At 38.8% G+C, this 20,374-nt stretch overlaps 1 long non-coding RNA gene across 1 annotated transcript in view; it reads left to right on the forward strand.

Annotated features, from left to right (window-relative positions):
• Positions 1-20,374, forward strand: part of LOC124963595 (uncharacterized) — a 122,826-nt gene that overhangs the window by 55,273 nt on the left and 47,179 nt on the right. Inside the window, exon 2 of the long non-coding RNA XR_007104753.1 lies at positions 6,474-6,577. This is a non-coding gene — a long non-coding RNA (uncharacterized LOC124963595). The remainder of the gene's footprint in view (positions 1-6,473; positions 6,578-20,374) is intronic.

The following is a 20,374-nucleotide window of genomic DNA, read 5'->3' on the forward strand; positions in this document are numbered from 1 at the left end:
TATAGAATCCCTTTCTTAACTATGAGTAAAGTGTTTTCGTTTTGAAACACAGTATGCCATCTTTAGTACCCAAAATATTGGCTGTATACTCTAGTTTGGAACAAACATTTGCCTTGAAGCTTACTATTTTGTTCATAATTGATATTTAGAAGGAGACATACTTAGGAGTTTAATACATTCCTCACTAAACCTGTAGGCTTTTAGGCACAATATTTTCATTCTGATGCAGATACTGAATTCTTTGTATGATGAAGGGAAGTCCATTGCATCACATGTCAGCCAATCCTAAATCCAGTATCCTTATCTTTGGGAACACCTATTACATGGTGAGCACTGTATAAGAAAATAATAATAATTTCCCTTTGATAAACATTCATTCCTGCCTTAGTAGAAATTTAAGGGTAATTGAGGCACATAACATAGAAACCAAAGGGACAAACTGAAACAGAAGATCAGGAAAAACCTGCCTATATATACCACAAGCATAATCCATCCAACCATCTATTCCTTAATACTTTCAATTCCATTCCCATTACCCAGCCCCTGTCCTTCACTTCCCAGTGCCAGCTGGGGTTCTTATCACTCACTCCTCCTGTTGCAATGCCTTCTACTTCCTCCTATATCTTTCCTTCCTTTCCAATTTGTACACCTTCTCCAGGTGACCTTGCTGAAAATGGAAAACCAAGTCCATCTCTGCTTTCCTGCCTGGAACCCGCTGATGCTTCACCAACACACAATAAAGCTTGAACTCCCTATGGGGTCGCTTAAAGCCCTCCACAAAGTCCCCTGCCAACTTGTCCAGCCACTACTTCCCCCAAGCACTTCCCTTGGAGCTTTGTTCTTTTGAGCTCATGGAATGCCTCTTTGTTCTTGTTTGCCAGAAGAAATCCAGTGATTTCTTTCAGACTGAATTTAAACATCACCTCAGTGGAATCCTCCTTTGATTGCTGTCTTCCTCCTTCTTTAGTCAGGGACAATCTCACTTTTGCATGACCATTAATACTTTCTACAGACCTTTACTGCAGCCCTCCTCCTGGTGTTTTATAACTGACTTCTTGTCTGTCTTCCTCACCACAGGGAGGACTTTGTAAGGAGAGCCTTGTGTCTTCACTCCTGTTTTAGCAGCGTCTACTACTGTGCCTGGCTAGGAAAAGGGATTCTGTAAATTATTAGAGATTGATAAATAGATAGAAAAAGAAGTGATGGATCAAATCATATTGCTTAAGTAAAGGGTGAGTTTTGGAAGTTTTTTCTAAGTTTCCATGAACTCAAGTATCCCTTCCATTGGTGTAGTGAATATAACAAAGGCTAGATGGTGGCCAGTCTGGGGTAGGTCCCAATTGTCAGTGATTGGCCCTGTCCTTGAACAGATCACTTAACCTCTGAGTGCTTCAGCATCTTCCTCCAGAATAGGTACAATCTCCAGGTTGTTCTGAGGGTCAGATAAAAATAATGCATGGCCAAAATTCTTTTTGAAAAATACAAATGACAAAACATTTCAGCAAAGCTTCTCATGTCCAGACCTCTTGTGTCTAATTCTTTGTCAGGGAAGCATAGTGCATGTATGTCACTCTGTTTCTTGGTCTTGTGGTCCTCTGCATGTTTTTACTTTAGTTTCTCTGGGTCCCTGAAGAGGCTCGAGACAGTTATACTTAGTAAGTCATTATATTCACAAGCAGAGCCTAGAATTGTAAAGAGATTCTTAGAAAATATAGTACACATCTAGTTCAAAGAGTGCGCCTGTATTAGACCATCAAAAGTCAAAGGCATAATTTGAAATGATGAACGTATCCATTTTAAGTTACACATTACTTTGCATAGTTAATATCACTGTAATTAGTCATAGTTCCTATAATTTATTGAAAAAGATGCTCATCCCCTCTAGTGTACTACAGTGATGAATGTTGGGAGAGCAACTTTGGAAGCTGGAATCAAGAAAATGAGTAACAGTTGGAGAATTAGCATGTAAATCAATAATACCCTTTCTTCTTCGTTTTGAAACCAGGATTTTCATCACACACTGCAAAATCAGAGAGCTCCCACAAGTTAGAGCTGTCACCACATCCCACAGAACTAGGCAGGCCACTTCTACTGTAGGAAATGTTTAAAATCCTCTCAAACATTTGAGTAAATCTCTAGTAAATATTTAAACTCTGTATAACTAGTCACAAATAAATTAAGCTGATTTTATGCAGTCTCTCTAATTAGAAGGGCACAGCATTTGTTGAAACGTGATTAGTATTATTCATTAAGCAAAAAATTCTCATTTGTATCTTATTATCACTATTCTGCATAAACCAACACAATTTGTCATGAACTCCCTCATTTGCTGTATCCTCAAAAAGCAGATTATGCTTATTTTTCATTTGGACAGTGGAAAATCAAGCCAGGTGTTTGGCAGCACCAGAGTGTTCAGGTGTAACTGTGCCAGTGATGGCGCATTACGAGCAGCGTGGATGAAGAATGAGGCATGGAGAATCTGGGGACTGAGGTGCCTGGAGGCCCATCCCTTCTGAGTGCCCCTGCTGATGAGACAGGTGTTGGACTGGGCTGCTGGGAGGGGAGGGGAAACTGGAGAAGAAACTTTTTTGTAAAGTCATATCTTTAGCCTTCCATCAGAACCTGAACGTTCTTGCTCACATTCCTGCTGCATTTGTGCTGTGGGTATGTGCAATGGAAAACCTCAGCAGGACCTCTGTTTGAAATATTTCCAAAGCATAAAAATTCAGCTCTGTGACTTGTCTGGAACTGTCTGTCTGTCTATACATATTAGCACTGTACATATTTGGCTTTTTAGAATTATAGATGTTGACAGATAAGACAAAGACTATGTTATATTAGCTGGACAAATGGGGACTGCAGGCTGCTTTTCCTCCTACACGATCTAGTCTTTTTGTCTTGAAGATCTTTGTTCTCTAGCTCAGGTGAGAGACTCCATCAGGGCTTATGGCTGCAGCTGCTTTATGATTCTGGCAGAAATAGAGATGTGAATGCTGTAGGGTCTAGAAAATAGTGGAATGATAGGATTTTTTTGTTTTGTTTTGTTTTGAGGAAGCAATACTCTTAAATATGCTGCTTCAGATCTTTTCTCTTGGAACTTTTGAGCTAGGAAGGACTGGGAATTTGCTATTTGACCCCCAAGTGTGTCTGTGTCTCTTTCTATTTCCCATTGTTACTCCATCATCATCTCTTGTTTCTGTAAACATCTGCCTGTCCCAGGGCTTTTTGCCTGCTACTTTTTGATATGACTGATTTTCCTAGACACCAAGCATGAGGAATGATGTGGGAATAATATCCAAGAAGAAAATAATATCCAAGAAGAAAATACTGGCAAGAATGGGGATATCTCCCTAAAACACACATACAGCATGGGGATGGGATATGATGGTTGTCTTCAAATATTGACCAGAGGAGACTATAGCTCAGCCAAGGAAGCACCCTGGTGACAGAGTTGTACACACATAAGCAAGGCTGGTTTATGAGGTGATAAGCTCCCCATCACAAGAAGCAGTCAAGAGAGTTCATGGTGACAGTTGGAACTAAGAGTTCCAAGCTCAGTTCCATCACTAATATTTGAAAAAAACAAAACAAGAAACAAATAAAAATCAACCAAAAAAATGTACTCAAGTGATTCCATCAAGCAAACTGAGAGTTTCCATGATTATAGAATTTCAGAAAGTTCAGAAATCTCTAGTCCTTGCTATTCTTTTCCTCACATTTTCTTAAGCCTGCAGAGCAGGGCACTCACTACTACATTATCTGGAAAGTGCTCTATTAAAACCTGGTGGGGACTTGTATGCTGAGAGATCAGCACCTGTGACCCAGTTTTAGGGTAACTGTGAAGGTTTCAGGTGGGACCTTGACTAACAGACTCAAGGAGTCCCCCCTGATGGCTATGTGGTCAGTATACACTTACTTAGAAGTTGATGGCCCATTTGAAGGTCACATCCTTTGATTCCACAGATTTTCCTGGTCTTCTTCAGGAACAAGGAGCTGTCCAAAACACAGGCTCTGGGTATTCTATTTTGGATATAAATAGTTAATATACTTTGGAGAATTTTATAAAATTTAAAACATTAAAAATTCTCAAGATAGGGACTGTCAGTGTGAGGTGGAACTATTTGCAAATTCAAGGGACCAAATAGGAAAATAGTGTGAACCTAGCTTATTGGACATACAGTACTAAAATTATGAAACTTTTGGATAAGGTTTCTTAAATTGTGGTTAGAGACCACCTACTTGTTGAAATACAAATTCTTGTGCCCAGCCCCAAACTTATTATATTATTATTATTATTTTTCCTATGGTGTAAAAAGTTAACACTAACTTAGCAGTGTCAAACGACATCTATTTATTACCTCATGGTTCTGAATGTCAGAGGTCTAGGTTGGCTTGGCTGAATTCTTTTCTTTGGGCTTCACAAGGCCAAAATTAGTGTCTCACAAGGCTACATTCTTATCTGAAGGCTCTGGGGGGAAAATCCAATTCCAATCTCATTCAGGTTGTTGGCAAAATTCAGTGCTTGCTGTCTGATAGTTGGAGGCTGCTCTCTGCTCCTGGAGGCCACCCACTTCCTTCCCATATGTCCCTCTCCATCTTTAAACCGGCAAAGCCATGTGGAGTCCTTCTCACACTTGGAATCCCTCTGAATTCTTCTGCTGTCATATATCAGAGAAAACACTGTGCTTTTAAAGGGCTCATGTGCTTAGATTAGTCCCATCCAGTTTAAGATACTTTGACTTGAGACTTTAATTCCATCTACAATATCCCTGCACAGCAGGATTTACATTGGTGTTTGATCAAATAGACAGGGGGACAGCAGTCTTAGGGGTCCATCTTTTTAATTCTGCCTCCTATACCTACTAAGTCAGAGTTGCTTCAGTGCAGTGAATAAAACTTCTCTTTTGAACAGGACTCCAAGTGGTTCCGATGAATAATAAATATTGAGAACTACTATCTTAGAAGGATAATAAGAAAGGCAGTGAGTGTTGGGTGTTTCATGAATGATACAGAAACAGATGCCTAAGAGTGACAAGTGAGAACCCTCAAGACTGAAGATGCCGAGGACCAGAGGGATGTGCATGGGGACATGAGCTTGAGTTGAGTCCTGAAGGAAGAAGGGAAGGAACAGGGCAAGATGCTCAGGTAAAGAAGAAGGCATGAACAGAGCTGAATGTGGGAAAACACATAATTGGCCTTTCAGTGTACAACGAAATTGAGTCTGGTTGGAGTGGAGGTATTGTGAATTGGGGGAGAAGGTGTGAGTTTGTGATTATATTGTGTAGGAACTCATTGTCAGGTTAAAGAATTTAAACAAGAATTTTTAAAAAGAATCCTTTTCAAAAAACAATTCCGTTTTATTCCTTTTACTCCATTTAGTCACCAAATTTCTGTGCAATATAAAGATTATAGTTTGATTCTCTTTCAGCAAAGTCAAGATCTTGGTTATTATCCAATAGATAAATAATTTGGTTATTTTTATTCATGGAGATGAGGGAGGAGGGGGTTTTCAAGATGTAAATAAATGAACTAGGAAAGGGTAAGAGGACCAGGTTCAGACTCTGATTGAGGGAGAGATGGTGACACTGTCTCTTTTAAAAGCACCTTTCCACATATTCTCATCTCTAACATCATCTCCATTCACCATCCTCCAAGGCACTGATATACTTCAAAGACTCAAGATCTTAATTGGGAGTAGGATGGGAGAAGACTGGTAGTAGCCACATAATTGTTAGATGTGAAAGCTGAGAGTCAATTTTGTAGCTCAGAGCAGAAGGTGGCCTACCTTGGAGCCAGGTTCAATAGCTGTGAATACCAGATGAAGGTTGCAGATGCAGGAGGGTATCATTTGACAAGCAGATGGATGACAGAGTGGGTGCACTGGAGAGTGTTGTTAATTTAATGACTCCAGATAATGCTTCTTGAAAATGGAAAGGAAGTTACTGGGAAACAGCCAGCAAAGTTGTAAATGGTGGATTTCTATTCTCCTGGTAGATCTAACTGGGGAAAAGGGAAGAGGCATATGTAGCTCTGTAGTCTGAAAAGTTCAAATTGCTTCTCAAAAAGAAGAGGCACAGACTTTCCTCACTGGAATTTATGAAGATTCAAATCAAAATCTTCACCCAGAGAAGTAGAGGTTCGTTTTATTTTTATGACAATTCCCAAACTTATGTTTAAAATGTTAAATGAACGTTAGGAAAGATAACCTAGGCTCTTACTTCCTACAATTGATGGGGGGAAATTCTGAATTTGTAAATCATAGAATCATACAATTTAACTTTTAGTTATTTTTAATTAGAATCATAGACTAGGAAACCTCAAGACTTGGAGCCATTAAAGTTCATGTAATTCTATCACCTTTTTAATTAGTATTTTACTTAGTTATTTAAACATTAATAAAAACTTTATCACATTCATAAGATTCTAGGTTGTAAAAATAAACTGTGTACATCACTCTCTCCGCTCTTCCCCAGGAAACAAACAGCAGAGTGGGGTCCCGCAGAGAGTTGAGCTTCCTCTGTCACCAGTATCAGATGGCCAGAAGAAGGGCAAGTCACTACTCTTTCCCTTCACCAAGGTCAGTGGAACCCATCAGGGAACCAAGGACTCCATTCTTACCTGGAATCAATGAAACTGGACAAGATGGTGTAAGCTACCAATCTGTATGCTTTTGCCCTCCCTGTGCCAGTGGGGCACATTGGGGAGTGGGCCTAAGTTTACACTCCAACTCAGAGGCAATGAGGTGGCGTGAGTCCACTGTAACTAGGTGTCTCAGGGGTTGACGGGGGAGTTGAACTACTCAGTTCATTTGCAGTGAGACAGTGTGAGGCAGTGCAGTGCTTGGCTTTTGCATGGGTGACAGTGGCAGGATCCAGTAATAAGCTAAACATACACTCCTATCAAATCCTTGCATTACAACTCAAAATGGACTATAAAAAAAAGATCAAATAGGGACAAGAGTTCATTACTATAATACCAAGAATGTTTAGATACAATAAAAAGTCACTTTTCAACCAAGAATTAGGAAAAAAATCACAACAAGAATCAACAAAACATCAAGCTCGATCAGATATTGGAATTATCTGACATGAATTCCAAAGAAGCCATCATAAAAATGCTTCAATAGGCAATTACAATTCTCTTGAAACAAATGAAAAAATGAAAACCTTAACAACAAAAGTAGAAGTTGTAAAAAATAATCAAATGGAAATTACAGAACAAGTAAAAATGATAATCATTAAAAGCAAAATGGAAGGACTCAGTATTAGAATGGAGATGATGCAGAACAGAATCAGTGAACCCAAAGACTGAGTACTAAAGGTTAAATACTCTGAACAATGGCACAAAAATAGACTGGGTGTGGGAGGCAAAAACAAAAAAAGAGGAGAGAGTAGGACTGGAAAAATAATTGAAGAAATAATGTATAAAAACTTCCTAAATTTGGCAACAGACATATACCTATATATTCAAGAAGCCGAGTAAATTCTAAATGACATAAATGCAAAGAAATCAATACCACAAACCTTTTAGCTAAGGTTTTGAAATTTAAATACAAGGAAAAATCTTGAAAGCAGTCAAAGCAGAAAGATTATGGTAATTCAAATGATGAAAACTTTCTCATTTGAAACAAGGGATATATGAAAGGGACGTAAAATATTTCTAGTGCTGAAATTAAAAAAAAAAGTCAGAACTTGATATCCAGCTAAAATATCCTTCAGGAACAAATCAGAAATCAATACCTTCTCAGACAAAGGAAAAAAAAACTGAAATAATTTTTTACTAGCAAAACTACTTTTAAAAAATAGCTAAAGGAAGTTTTCTAAACAAAAAGTGAATGAAAGCAAAAGAAGGTTTGGAATTCCTCCTATTCAAACCTCCCAGTCTTCAGTATCCTGATGACTCAAGAAAGGAAAGAACATTAGAATGGCTAAAGATTGGAGTAAATATAGTGGACAGTTCTCGTAAATTTCTTAAATTATGTTTGATGATCGAAGCAAAATCTTTGCATCTTTTGATGTGGTACTTAATATGTTCAAATACAATACTTAAGAAATTTACATTTAAAAAGTAGGGAAGATAAAGGGAACTAAATGGAAATCATACCTCACTTGAAATGATAAAACACTGTGGCTAATAAATTGTTAGGCTATGGTCTGTAATGAAAAGAAGTGCATTTCTTGAAACTAGAAAATTATTCATCAACAAAAACACCCTCAGTGAACTGTATGTACAACAGTATAAAATACAAATTTATTGTATTAACAGGAACAACAAAAACAATGTTCTTGAACAACCTGGTTCTGGTGTATGTGAACTGGCTCCAAAGAAAAGAGGCAGACAGATCCAGTATTGTACAGGGTTCAATTTAGTGAGGGAACTTACTGACAGAAGTATGGTCCTGGGTAGCAACAAGACAAAGTAGATCTGGCAGTTGGGTCAGAAAGATGTGCATTTCTACTGAGGTACCTTTATGAAACATTAGGACTTCAAACAATACAGCTAGAAACTGTTGAATTAGTAGTAACATGATGTAGTAAGTACACAGGCCTTGTCCTATACATTTTCATGATGAGTGTTGCTGCTCTTCCTTTAGAATCTTGCTTCAGAGAGCAGCCAGTCACTCTCTAGCTCAAGTAGAGATGGAGTCCACCTCACTTTCTGCCATCTGCCATTGACTGTAGTCCTGTTACTAGTGACTAGTCACATGACCTGTCTTAGGGGCCTTGCCTATGTTATATTACTGCTGCAGAGCTCATTCTCCCTCAGATGGAGTTGGCACTTTGGACTCTAATTTTTAGTCATAAATGTCCTGGTCAGTTTCTCCAGATCTTGACCTAGCAGGGGACTGTGTCTCTTCTGATTGGAGCAGTCCATGTGTGCTTTCTGTGTTTGAGCCAACCTGTCAGGGTAGCCATTTCTTCTATGGATAGCTGTGTGTTAGTAATTTATTTCTCATATTGAAACAGATATTGATACAGATATTAAGGCAGAACTTACATCCCAATGGTCCTGATATTTCTTGAGTTTATCACAAAGTAAGATTAGTTTTCTCTTCCACATGACAATTTTTCAGGTCTTGGAAGAAAGACATCATGTCTTCACCGATCCCTCTCCTTTTGAATTACATATTCTTTATTCAGGATGATTTATCATTTTATTTTTAATACTAAGTAAAAATTGCTTATCTGATTACTTGCATAAATGATAGTTTCCCTATCTTAAAAACAAATCCCTCTTAAGAGTCAGGCAGCTGGTTTTCTCTGACGGTGGATGCTGATTGCAGGATCTGAGTTTCCTACTGCTCTAAGTGACTAAGTTCACTTATTCCACTTGCAATAACTGAGTTCTGTCTTGTGCCTCTCTCTGCCTGTATGTTCATCAGTTTCCTGCCACCAGCAAATTCTGATTGGGAGTACTCTTGGCCTGGGTCCCTGCTACTTACAGTTGGACCTCCCTAGTCTTAACTCCTAAGCCTCTCCTCATTGCCTCATTTTCAGTCATTCATCCATTGGAAAAACATTTACTGTATGCCTACTGTATGGCTGGGAAAACAATCATGAATAAAATACTGTCTTTGCTTAAGAAGTATAGATAGTGTTCTAATGGAACCCCACTCTCCTATGACAGCCTTCATCTCTTGTCTATGGCTGAGACTCCCTTAACAACAGTTCACTCAATTTCCTCTAAGTCTGTTGTTCCCTGAAAACTGGCCCCATCCTGTTTCCCCTTACCATCCCCCACTGGGGTTGCTTGGATCCTTTGCCTGACCCCCTGCGGGTTCACATTGGAAGTCTGGGTTCTTTCAAGTCAGCAACTCTCATGGCTGCCCATAACCTTAGGGAGACATTTTTATATCTCACAGAACAGACGAGTTCACATATATGCATATGCACACAGACAGAGACACAGACATAGACACACACACGTTTATAATGTCTGTCCTATTGTACCCTTCCCAAAAATATATTAGTTATATCAGTCACATCCTTGATTCTAAAACTTCTGTTACATGCTCTTAAATGTTTATGCTTGCATTCAACAAGGTGACTGGGGACTTTGGTGGTATTTCCTGAAATATATGGTGGCAAGTGTCTTGGGTGCCAAGCTCAGCTCACTCGTTCTGGATCTGAATATGAATGGTGGGTGCTGAAGAGGATATGACTTGATTTTTTAGTTTTTCCTCTCTAACTCCTTATTATTACATCGAGTGTATCATGGTACATATTCATTGCCTTGGCCTCCTGGGTTGCAAAGCTGTGCACATGCATAATCAGATAAGGAGAAATGGGCCCATCCTCATTTTGAAACTCAATGCACCTGGAACAAAGAGCCTCTGATTCTGCTCACCATCTGCTGGGGGAAGAGAAGGCCTCCCATTACCCCATTTGCCACACTTAAATTGAAGGGTACATTCCCAAAAGGCAGTTGAGAGCCTGGATCTACAGCTGGGTGTGGATTTCACCCTCAAATGCCCCAGAAGTTTTATGGGAGTTCTTTGACTTCCCACATTTGGGAGTAGATTGAAATTTAATTTCTGAGTAGGAGGACTAGTAAGAAAGATTCAATGTTCTGTAAACCACAGAATAAAAGAGAGACAAAAAGACAGATAATAAGTATATGTTTTATTTAATAATGTTCTCAGTAGTTTCAGTCATTTTTCTGTAATTTTCATGATGAATGCAAGCGATACTTTTCTGCATATCCTTAGTGTTGAGAAAACAGGCTGGGGAAATAATTTTTTAGTCAAATATAAAACTGTACATGATTCTAATACCTTGGAGGAGATTTCTTTCTACTTTCCATTGTTCTGTAAATGAAAAGTAAATTATGCTTTGTTAAAAAACTTTCCATTGAATAGTTTTATAGCAAATGTTTCATTCACTTCAATAAATAAATGTACAATATTTTTTGAAAATTGAGACTCAGGCTTTATAAAATTTAACAACTCCACCAAATTAGTCTCTCTGGTTCTTTTTCTGCAATAGAAAATTATACTTTTAAACTTTTAGTTAAGTAGCATTTAAATAAAATGTCTAATTCACTTCTGAGCCTTTGTGAAGTGTTAGATCTGTGATGCACGAAGGTAGTTAATGTTAGAAAGCTGAAGACTTTTTAATGATCATGTCTGTCTTAATGAGTGGTGACATCTTACCTAGGGCCAGTGTGGTCATGTGGACAGAACTTTGCCTTAGAAATGAAACTTCTTGGGAATCTCCTAGTTGAACATCTGGTCCATAACTCTGTTTCTCTTTGTTGATGTCTTAACCTCTCTGGGCATTTGTCTTTTCTACTGTAAAAAGGAAATAATAAATGCTGATGTTAACAAAGTTCACAGGAATCTTCAAACAAGAGTAGCTTTATACATGCAAATGATATAGGAAATCATGGTAGATCTACCTAACCCTATGATGTATATTCAGTGAATTTTATTTGTGAGACCACTGAACCAAGTCAGAATTATGTATTATTATTATTACTATTAGTTTTTAGGAGGGTGGGTACTGAGGATTGAACTCAGGGGCACTTGACCACTGAGCTAGTCCTATTTTTGTATTTTATTTAGAGACAGGGTCTCACTGAGTTGTTTAGCACCTCACTTTTGCTGATGCTGGCCTTGAACTTGGGATACTTTGTGCCTCACCAGAACTGAGCTGATGCCTACTCAATACCCTTGAACCTCCAAAACTGTGAGCTAAATCTAAATAAATCTTTTCTTTTTACAAGGTAAGGCTACCTTAGGTATTTTGTTATAATGACAAAAAATGAATACACTACATATATATACATGCGTGCATAGTTAGTTCTAATGGCTGGGTGAGATGGATGAGATGGTTGACTGTAATGGGGAATCTGGAATATTGATTCTTAGAAGGTGAGGTTGTAGGAAGGGCGGGGTTAGCCTCACTGAGAACTGGAAGTAAGCACTGGAGCCCAGTGCAGGGTTTTAGAATCAGACCATAAGCTTCTGGAAAAATACTTCTGGGGTCAGTAAACCTACATCCAACTTGTTCTGTCATTTACTTGGCTTTGGGGTTTGGGAAAAATTACATAATATCTCAGATTCTCAGTTTCTGCTTCTCAAAAATGGATTTAACGATGCTCTACTGGATTGTTGTGAGGCTTCAAGCAAATAGTATTTGTCAAAATCTGAGCCTAGTCCCTGACATTCCTTCATTAACATTAAAGGTAAATTGTTGGCTCTGGCCCAGGAGGATTGATAACTAACCATGAAGTGTTCAGTCACTTCCGTATCTGGTCAAAATTGATCCTGACAACCAGAGAGGGTGAGGGCAATAGGTAGGTTGGTCTGAGCCTGGAGGTGGACTCTGGACCCCAGTTGTGGGAAGTGCTCCTGGGCTTGGGGAGCAGACCCAGGCTGCATGTCAAAGCTTTGTCTTCGTTGTGCATAACTGGCCAGTTTTACATTTACCTCAAGGGCAGAGTCATGTCTTATTCACCTTCATATCTCCTGTACTAGCACAGGATCTGGCACAGTATATAACTAGTCACTGGATAAAACCAAATAGAATAAAAATATTGTACCCTAAATGGGGTTGTACACCCTTCTAAGGAAGGCAGATGCAGATGAACTCTGGATCTCGTTTCTGTCATAAAAAGGAACTTAGTTTAACCACTCAACTTTTCTCTCTGACACCTATTTTGATTTTGTATTTTATGAGACTCTCAGGTTAAGAAATAATCCCCTAGTAGTTGACAATAATGTCTGGTCCTATGACCTGTACCTATCTGGGAATATAAGTTTATAGACTAAATTATTCTAGGGGAAGAATGGTTAATCCATTTTCTATTTACAACTTTCCCCCTAGAAATGTACTGTCTTTATATTTTTCTATAACTGATAGGATTAAATTATAAATAAAATTATTCATGTAGTTAAGTGATATTTTTCAGTGTCTTTTACATGGCATTTCATTTGTTTAACACTTTATTCACCGGGTTTGGTTTATCATAGAGACAACAGGAGATATCAGGGTAAAAGCATAGAACCCAGTCAGCCAAGAGTTTGGGAATCTTTTTTTGGGCTTCAGAGTTCATTTGCATCCCAAGTGCTTGAGTTCCAACTGAAACATACCAAGTTGCTTAAGGAGATATTTTTTCCTGGCTAATGCCAAATCGAAAGAAATCATCAGAAGTTTCTGGATGAACGTGTAAATCTTTTGCAAATTTCTAGTCATGAAAAGGAGCATTTATTCAGGGTATATCCCAGGGGCATCCAGAACTGGACTCAGAGTTTTCTAATGTCACACAAAGTTCAACAGAACTGTATTGTTTTTGAACAAAATTTATAAACGGACAAATTTTGACTGATGTATAAATGCATTGGGAAGTTTTGTTAATTAAAAATGATGTCTTGTCTTAGATGACATATAAAGCAAGCTCCCACACCAATATGGGTTTTCCTTGGAGCATGTTAACAAGTAAGTACATCAGCAGCACAGATTGGGCTGTCTTTGATGCCTATCAGTTTTCATTTGTTCCTTTGAAATAACAAAGGTCTTGGATACAGAAGTATCTACCTAATATCAGAAGTATTTTGCTAATTTTTGTGACCAGGCAATATGACCCTGCTGTCATAAATGGGCCCTAGAAAGTTTCAGTGTTGTGTTTTTCTGACTGCTTTGTAATCATTCCTTTTAATTCATTCCACTGACTTCACAATACATTCCACTGACTTTAGAAATCAGAATTAGAGTAGCTGCAAGAAGGAGTGCTTTGGTAAGAACAACTTATAATATATCGTACCCCTAATACCTAACTTCGGCTGGGCACTTAGGAGACAGTGGTGTTTGTTAAGCCGATGGTTATCATCTTTCACTGTGGTCTGTGGTGTGACTTCTATCACAGTTGCTACTGCTTGGGAAACTTGGCATATGCAGCTTTGTTAGTTCTGGGTCTGATGCTAGAAACTTCCTTGGTAACCCACCAAAGATGCAGAATGTGACAGCTCCACCCCAATTCAATGACTATTCAGTTTAATTAAGAGGTACCAAGAAGGAGTGAAAAGATGGAATGCAAAGGATTCTGCTAGATTTTTTAAGAGTATGAAAGACAGCCTATGTTTTAGAAAAGTGTACCATCCTATATAAAGGAATGAAGCAAATTCAAGGAGTATTTAAATTAAAATATTGAACATTAAGTAGAAGCGGCAAGTCATAAGACACTGGAAATGTTATTGGAAATCAGAGAAGGAGGAGGAAGAGCCAGTTCCCAGAGGTGTTGGGGCTTGCAATAGACAATGATGATTACACAGAACTTTGATAGAGGGAAAGGGATTTCATATTGTGTACAGGGATATAGGTGATCTGCCAGGGCATTGAGAACTGAAGTTTTCTTCATAGAGGAAATCTGGTGTCCTAGAAATACTTGAATGTTTATGGAATCACCTGTGGGAGACTTTGTGTTGAAGACCAAAGAAACTAGTCATTGTTAGTCCTACTGTCAGTGTGGTACAGAGAATCCAAATGGAAGCAACTTTCCAAGTTCAGCTGGTTCTTCATTGGCAGACCCAGAACTATTCCTGTGTTATCACTGCCCAGTGTTCTTGGGAGTATGGCGCATTGCCTTGTTGCTCCTCCTTGGGAAGCTGGGAAGTCACATTAATTAGTAGTTAAACAATTGATTCTAAAATTCTGGTATCTCCTGTGGGATATTGTGATTTCCAAAGGAACATCTTTCTTATAAGCCCCAACACCTCTGGGAACTGGCTCTTCCTCCTCCTTCTCTGATAGACGGATAGATAGGTAGATGCACATGTTCACATCAGGATCACAGAATGAAGAATCCAGTAGGTAGAATGTTGATCTTACATTGCTCTGAGTGCTTCACACATAGTTTTGACTATCCTGTAGAACTGTAAGTTAATTTGAAAGATCAAAAATGTCAAAAGTGGTGACACACACTCAGACCAGGTACTTATGCAGCCATTTCTAGGTATGGATTGCTTCTGATCTCTATTGTAGAGCTAACCCTAATTTGTTTTTTTTCTGTATAATCTGTGTATTTTTCTGTATTGCCTTGTAAGCTGTGTGTGTGTGTGTGTGTGTGTGTGTGCATGTACAGGAGCTGGATTTCTAGGCTAGCCTGCAAACTCCTTAAGGGCAAAAATTACGTCTTTGGGAATCATTCATAGAGCCTACCAGAGGGATTTAGGCTCTAGCAAGAGCATAAATGCAGCCTCGCTTAATTCACAGAGAATTTGTTTCTGATTCCTTGCTTTATTACATCTTCCACTCAAACTCTAGTTTATCTCCTTCAAAAGCTTTATATTTCTTCCTCATGTTTCATTTCACGCTCAGTGTATATGTGTGTAACCAGTCAACTTCATCTCAGTTCTTTTTATTTCCTTGCGTGGGAGCCATTTTAATAGTATTTGTTTCCAGTGAAGGTCTGTTATTCAAAGTAAACACACAGAACTTGGCTAGAGAAAACTATTTGAATAATATTCACACAGCAATAAAACCTTGAAAATGTAAATATAAAATACAATATCCACAGTTAGTAAGGTTATTCACACACTTTACTAAGGGCTGTTGGGATAGGGGATAGCTAATCATAGAAGAATCATAGCCTACTAGAAATGTCTTTCATCTGAAAATCCCAAAGAATTTAGACTGGAAATAATTATGATATCTGTTCGTGATAACCATTATTTTCTCACCAATAGTTAACGTCAAAGCAGATGAGTTAAACATGCAAGTTAAGCTTGAATCTGAGGACTCTTGTTTATTTTATATTTTTGTCCTAAAACACAATGTTGGAAAGCATAGGAAATCTTAGCTTCTTTCTGGGTAAATGTGGAAATTCAGCCCTCTCATTCCCACTAGCTAGCTAGTCTGGGCTCTCAAAGAAAATAGTTGTTAGTCACCTTCACAGTCTTGGTGGAAAAGCCAGGAGGTTGTCTTTTGTCCTCTCAAGGCAGCTGTTTTGAGCACCAAGGCATTGTGAAAACATTAGATCAGAGGTGTTAATGATTGTGGACTTATGATGGGAGGATACTAAAATTCTAGGGAGGGCTGGGGAGATAGCTCAGTTGGTAGAGTGCTTGCCTTGCAAGCACAAGGCCCTGGGTTCAATCCCCTGCACCGCAACAAACAAACAAACACACAAACAAAAAATTCTAGGGAAAGTATTATTCATCTTGTTAAAGGGGACACGTAGGCAACTTGGAGGATGCTACTGAATGACAGGATCTGGTGGGAAGAGCACTAAATATAGAATCCAAACACTAGAATTTGGGACCTGATCTCTGAGCTGTGTCTTGTTCTAGCTCTGTGGTTTAGGCAGTAATAATTATTATAAATATAATAAAAGCTAAACATGATTAAGTGGTTTCTATTTATCAGGTACTTTGTATCTGTCATAATCTTCACTATGCCAACAAGTGGTAGCTATTACCGTCCCTATATTCCAGATGAGATAGTAGACTCAGAGAGGTTCAATAACTTTCTAAATAATACACTACCAATGAATCGACAGACCTGGAATTTAAAATAAGGTCTATTTGAAGTCAAAGTCCAGGCTCTTCCTAGTAGACCATAATGCCAACAAGACTCTCCCAACCCACTGTGTTTTAAACATTTACTTGAAGCCAATCAACCTAAGTGCTTAACATACATTATTTCATTTGATTTATAGAAAAAGATGCTGTGAGTCCAGGATCATTTTACAGATGGGCAAACTATGAATCAGAAGAAAAGTAACTTGCTTAAATCCATAAAGTCAGTACATTGTAGTGATGAGATAATTAGAAAATATATTATTTTCTAAATATTTGCCCTTTCCTAGGTTACAGTCCCTCCCTCTCATCCAGTGTCTCATTTCATTTGACCTTTGTAATTCTTGTGGTGGTGGTCAAGGCTGGTATTTTCCCTTCCATATTAAAGATAAGGAAAAGGACTCTCAAAGGCTGCCCACAGTCCCTAAAGGAATTCACCTAGTTCCATGCCACTGAAGACACTGATCACTTCCCAATTTAAAGCTCTCCTTTTACGACTTCCAAATCTCTACATTGATGACCAGAGGTTAAAATCTCTTGCTCTTGGGGCTCCTTGGAGTTCCAGATGTCTGTTCAGCATCTCCACTTGAATGTGTTAAAGGCATCTCACTCAACAGAATAAAAACCAAACTATTGGTTTCCCAAACATCTACCTACACCTGACACTCCCTTACTCTTCTCTGACTTAGCAAAAGGCACTATCTCACCTGATTGCTCAGGGCAAGATGGGGGAGACATTCTTACTTTCTCTTTTCCCCTCACATACCACATTCAATCCGTCTCCAACTTTTTTTCTTTATTAATGTGGTCCTGGGGATGGAACCCAGGAGTGCTCTATCACTGAGCTACATCCACAGACCTTTTAATTTTATTTTGACACACCATCTGGCTAAGTTTCTGAGGCTTGCCTTTAGCTTGATATTCTACTTGTCTCTTGAGTTGCTGGGATTACAGGTATACACCACCTTGCCCAGCCCAGGCCCAACTTTTGACAGCTGTGCCACTAGAATTGGACTACTCTGTCACCCTCACCTTTATGTCCTTATTTGAATCTTCATTCTCTTTGGGTTTTGCAACACTCTCTTAATTGTTCCTGTTATCGCTCTTGTGCACCTACGGTGTTCACTCCACATTGGGACCAGGTGTCTTTTTAAATATTTAATGAGTCAGAGCATATTAATCTGTGACTTCAACCCTTCCAATAGCTTGTCATTGTATTTAGAAAAATATTACCCACAGAACCTAAGTGGTCCTCACAATCTGGTCCTCTCTACTTCACTGACCTCATCTCACTCCACCCTTTCCATTGCTCACGTTCTGGCCTCTTGGGCTTCTTGGAATTTTTCCCAAACATACCAAAGTTGTTCCTTTTTCCATGGCCTTTAAATTTTTGAAATACTTTCTGCCTGATTTGGGCATGGCTGGCGCTGTCTTTTCACTCTGCTCTAAACCATCATTTTTTGTGGACTACCTTTTTTAAGGAGGTGAATCACTTGGTATTTTGTTACCTGATTTTATTCTGTTCATAGAGCTTACTACTATTTGAAATTATCTTTTTCTTTTACTTTTTTTTAAATACTTGATTACTGAATAAATGTTCTCACCACTTAATTGAAGTCCTTCTCTCTTATTCCCTGTGAAGCTGTGACTCGTGCATAGTAGACACCCAATTAATATTTACTAATGATCAGATCACTGTGGGGATAAGAAACAGGTGGCAACATAGGACAGGTGAGGAACCCTGTTTCAGATCAGGCTGACTTGTTTTTGAGTTCAGGTCAAAACCTACTAACTATGCCAGCTTAGACATATTCCCTCTTTGTAAAATGGGAATATTAATAGCAATAATTGAGAAATTGTTCTGAGGATTACATAAAATAACAAAAGTGAGGTACTTAGTAAAGAATTCAGCACTGCAAGGCTCCCACAGTGCTGAGCCTCTTATTAAAGGTAACTTGGTCTTATGATATCAGGCAATAAGGGGAAGGAATCTCATATCCTTCATCTTAGGGTCTGGCCCAGGAGTAGAAAGTTAGACAGAAACTTCATGAGCATTAGAGGAAGCTGGGACAGGGGTAGGTCTGAATGTGGCTGATACTTCATGAGGTATTCTCTGCATTCCTGCAGAGCTACTGCATAGAGCCTGCTATGCTACTGCATAGAAGTTGTGCATATGGCACAACTTCAGAGTGTCACTGATTTAGACTAGGATGTGAGCAGCATCCCATAGTTGGGTAATGAGGTGGCCTTATTACATGTATCCTACTTTATTTAGTCCGATGGGGGTAAAGAAGTTTATTTAATGTTATCTGAGATCTCATGACTCTCGGTTGCCTTTTATTACCAAGGCCTTTAAATTCTGTATCACTTTAAAAGTAGCCCAGGATTCCTCCCTTACTTCAATTCTCTATGTCCTAAATGTTACATACTTAAATCAGAACAACCTATTTTCCTAGTTATTTAAGAATTATTAGGGAAGGTGGAAGGAGAGGGTAAGGGTAAGTAGTGGGGACTGAATTGGAGCAAATTATATTCCATGCATTTATTATTATATCAGAATTAATTCTAATGTTATGTATAACTAACATGAACCATTAAAAAGTGAAAAAAAAATTGTGTAGTGACCCTATGTTATAAAAGTCAGAACATGCTATCTGACAATGAAACAGAGCATTTGGAAACAGATCTGCCCTGCAATCCTGTGAGTGGCAGAAAGGCTGGCATGAGTCTCTTTTATTCCATAGTGCCCTGCCCTATGCCTCCTGATCATAGGTGCTCAATAAATGTACACTATGTGGTTGAACATCTGACTCCCAGTCTTCTACTTTGTATGAGCAGGATGGGACTGGCTTTTCCAGAGGTGGTCCTGACATGAGGAATCTAGATGGAAAGGAAAAACAGCTGCACTGAGTGAGTTGCTCAGAAGAAAAAGCACCATTGTGACATCGGTCCTGGCCTAATTTGAGACACTGACTGTGCTACTCAACAGTAGACAATCTGGTCCTGAGCAGTTGCCAGATGTTTTTAGGCCACACATGGAGTCTGAGAGTTGTTAGACTATAAGTCCCAAATGCACAAATATGTCTTGACACATCATTTGAAGGTCATGAGTAAGAGTGCTCAGTAGCTCCATCCTGAACTTCAGCAGCCCATTGGATTTTTATGGTGCTGCTCACCTGGTATGCTCTTGATTTTCACCTTCTTAAACTTCAATATCTAAACACTGTGCTCTGAAGGAGTCAGCATAAATACAATGGACCTCAGTTCTGTTCTTCTTTGACTTTTAGTAGACATAGGACACGTGATATAAATTGGGTGGGGCATTGGATTCCTGGATCTGATTTTAAGTAAATTAATGATGGAATTAAAAGTACCCATACTTCTTCCTTGACTTCTGGTAGTTTAGCGTGTTTTCTTCCTAGTACAGTTTCTACCTATAAATGAAAAGAAGAAAGATGGATGGTGGTGCAGGGAGCTTTCTTATCAGTGGAAGCTCTTTATTACCCATCTATGCTTAGAAACCCCTCTGCGGGCTCCCTTTGCAGGGACTGTATGCAGTTATTGAGAAACCATTAAAACGGGGTGGTCTACTTCTGCAGTTTCTCTAGTTGACTTCAGTGCCTTCTCCCCATCTTTTCCTCCCTATGACGGGGGAGAACTTCAGCATCGAAAGGGGCTTCTCCTTAAAGTAACTGCTCTATATTTATATAAAAAAAGATCTTTTCTAGGAGAGGTTAATCACACTACTTAAGGCAAATTCACAATGGTTAAAATAGGCCATTAGGAATTCATTCAGGTGTGGATCCTGTAAATTGACTTCCAAATTTGCAAGGGAAAAGAAGAATGCTTACTTTTTTT

Source organism: Sciurus carolinensis, chromosome 1, assembly GCF_902686445.1.
Source record: "Sciurus carolinensis chromosome 1, mSciCar1.2, whole genome shotgun sequence".
Classification (NCBI taxonomy): Eukaryota; Metazoa; Chordata; class Mammalia; order Rodentia; family Sciuridae; genus Sciurus; species Sciurus carolinensis.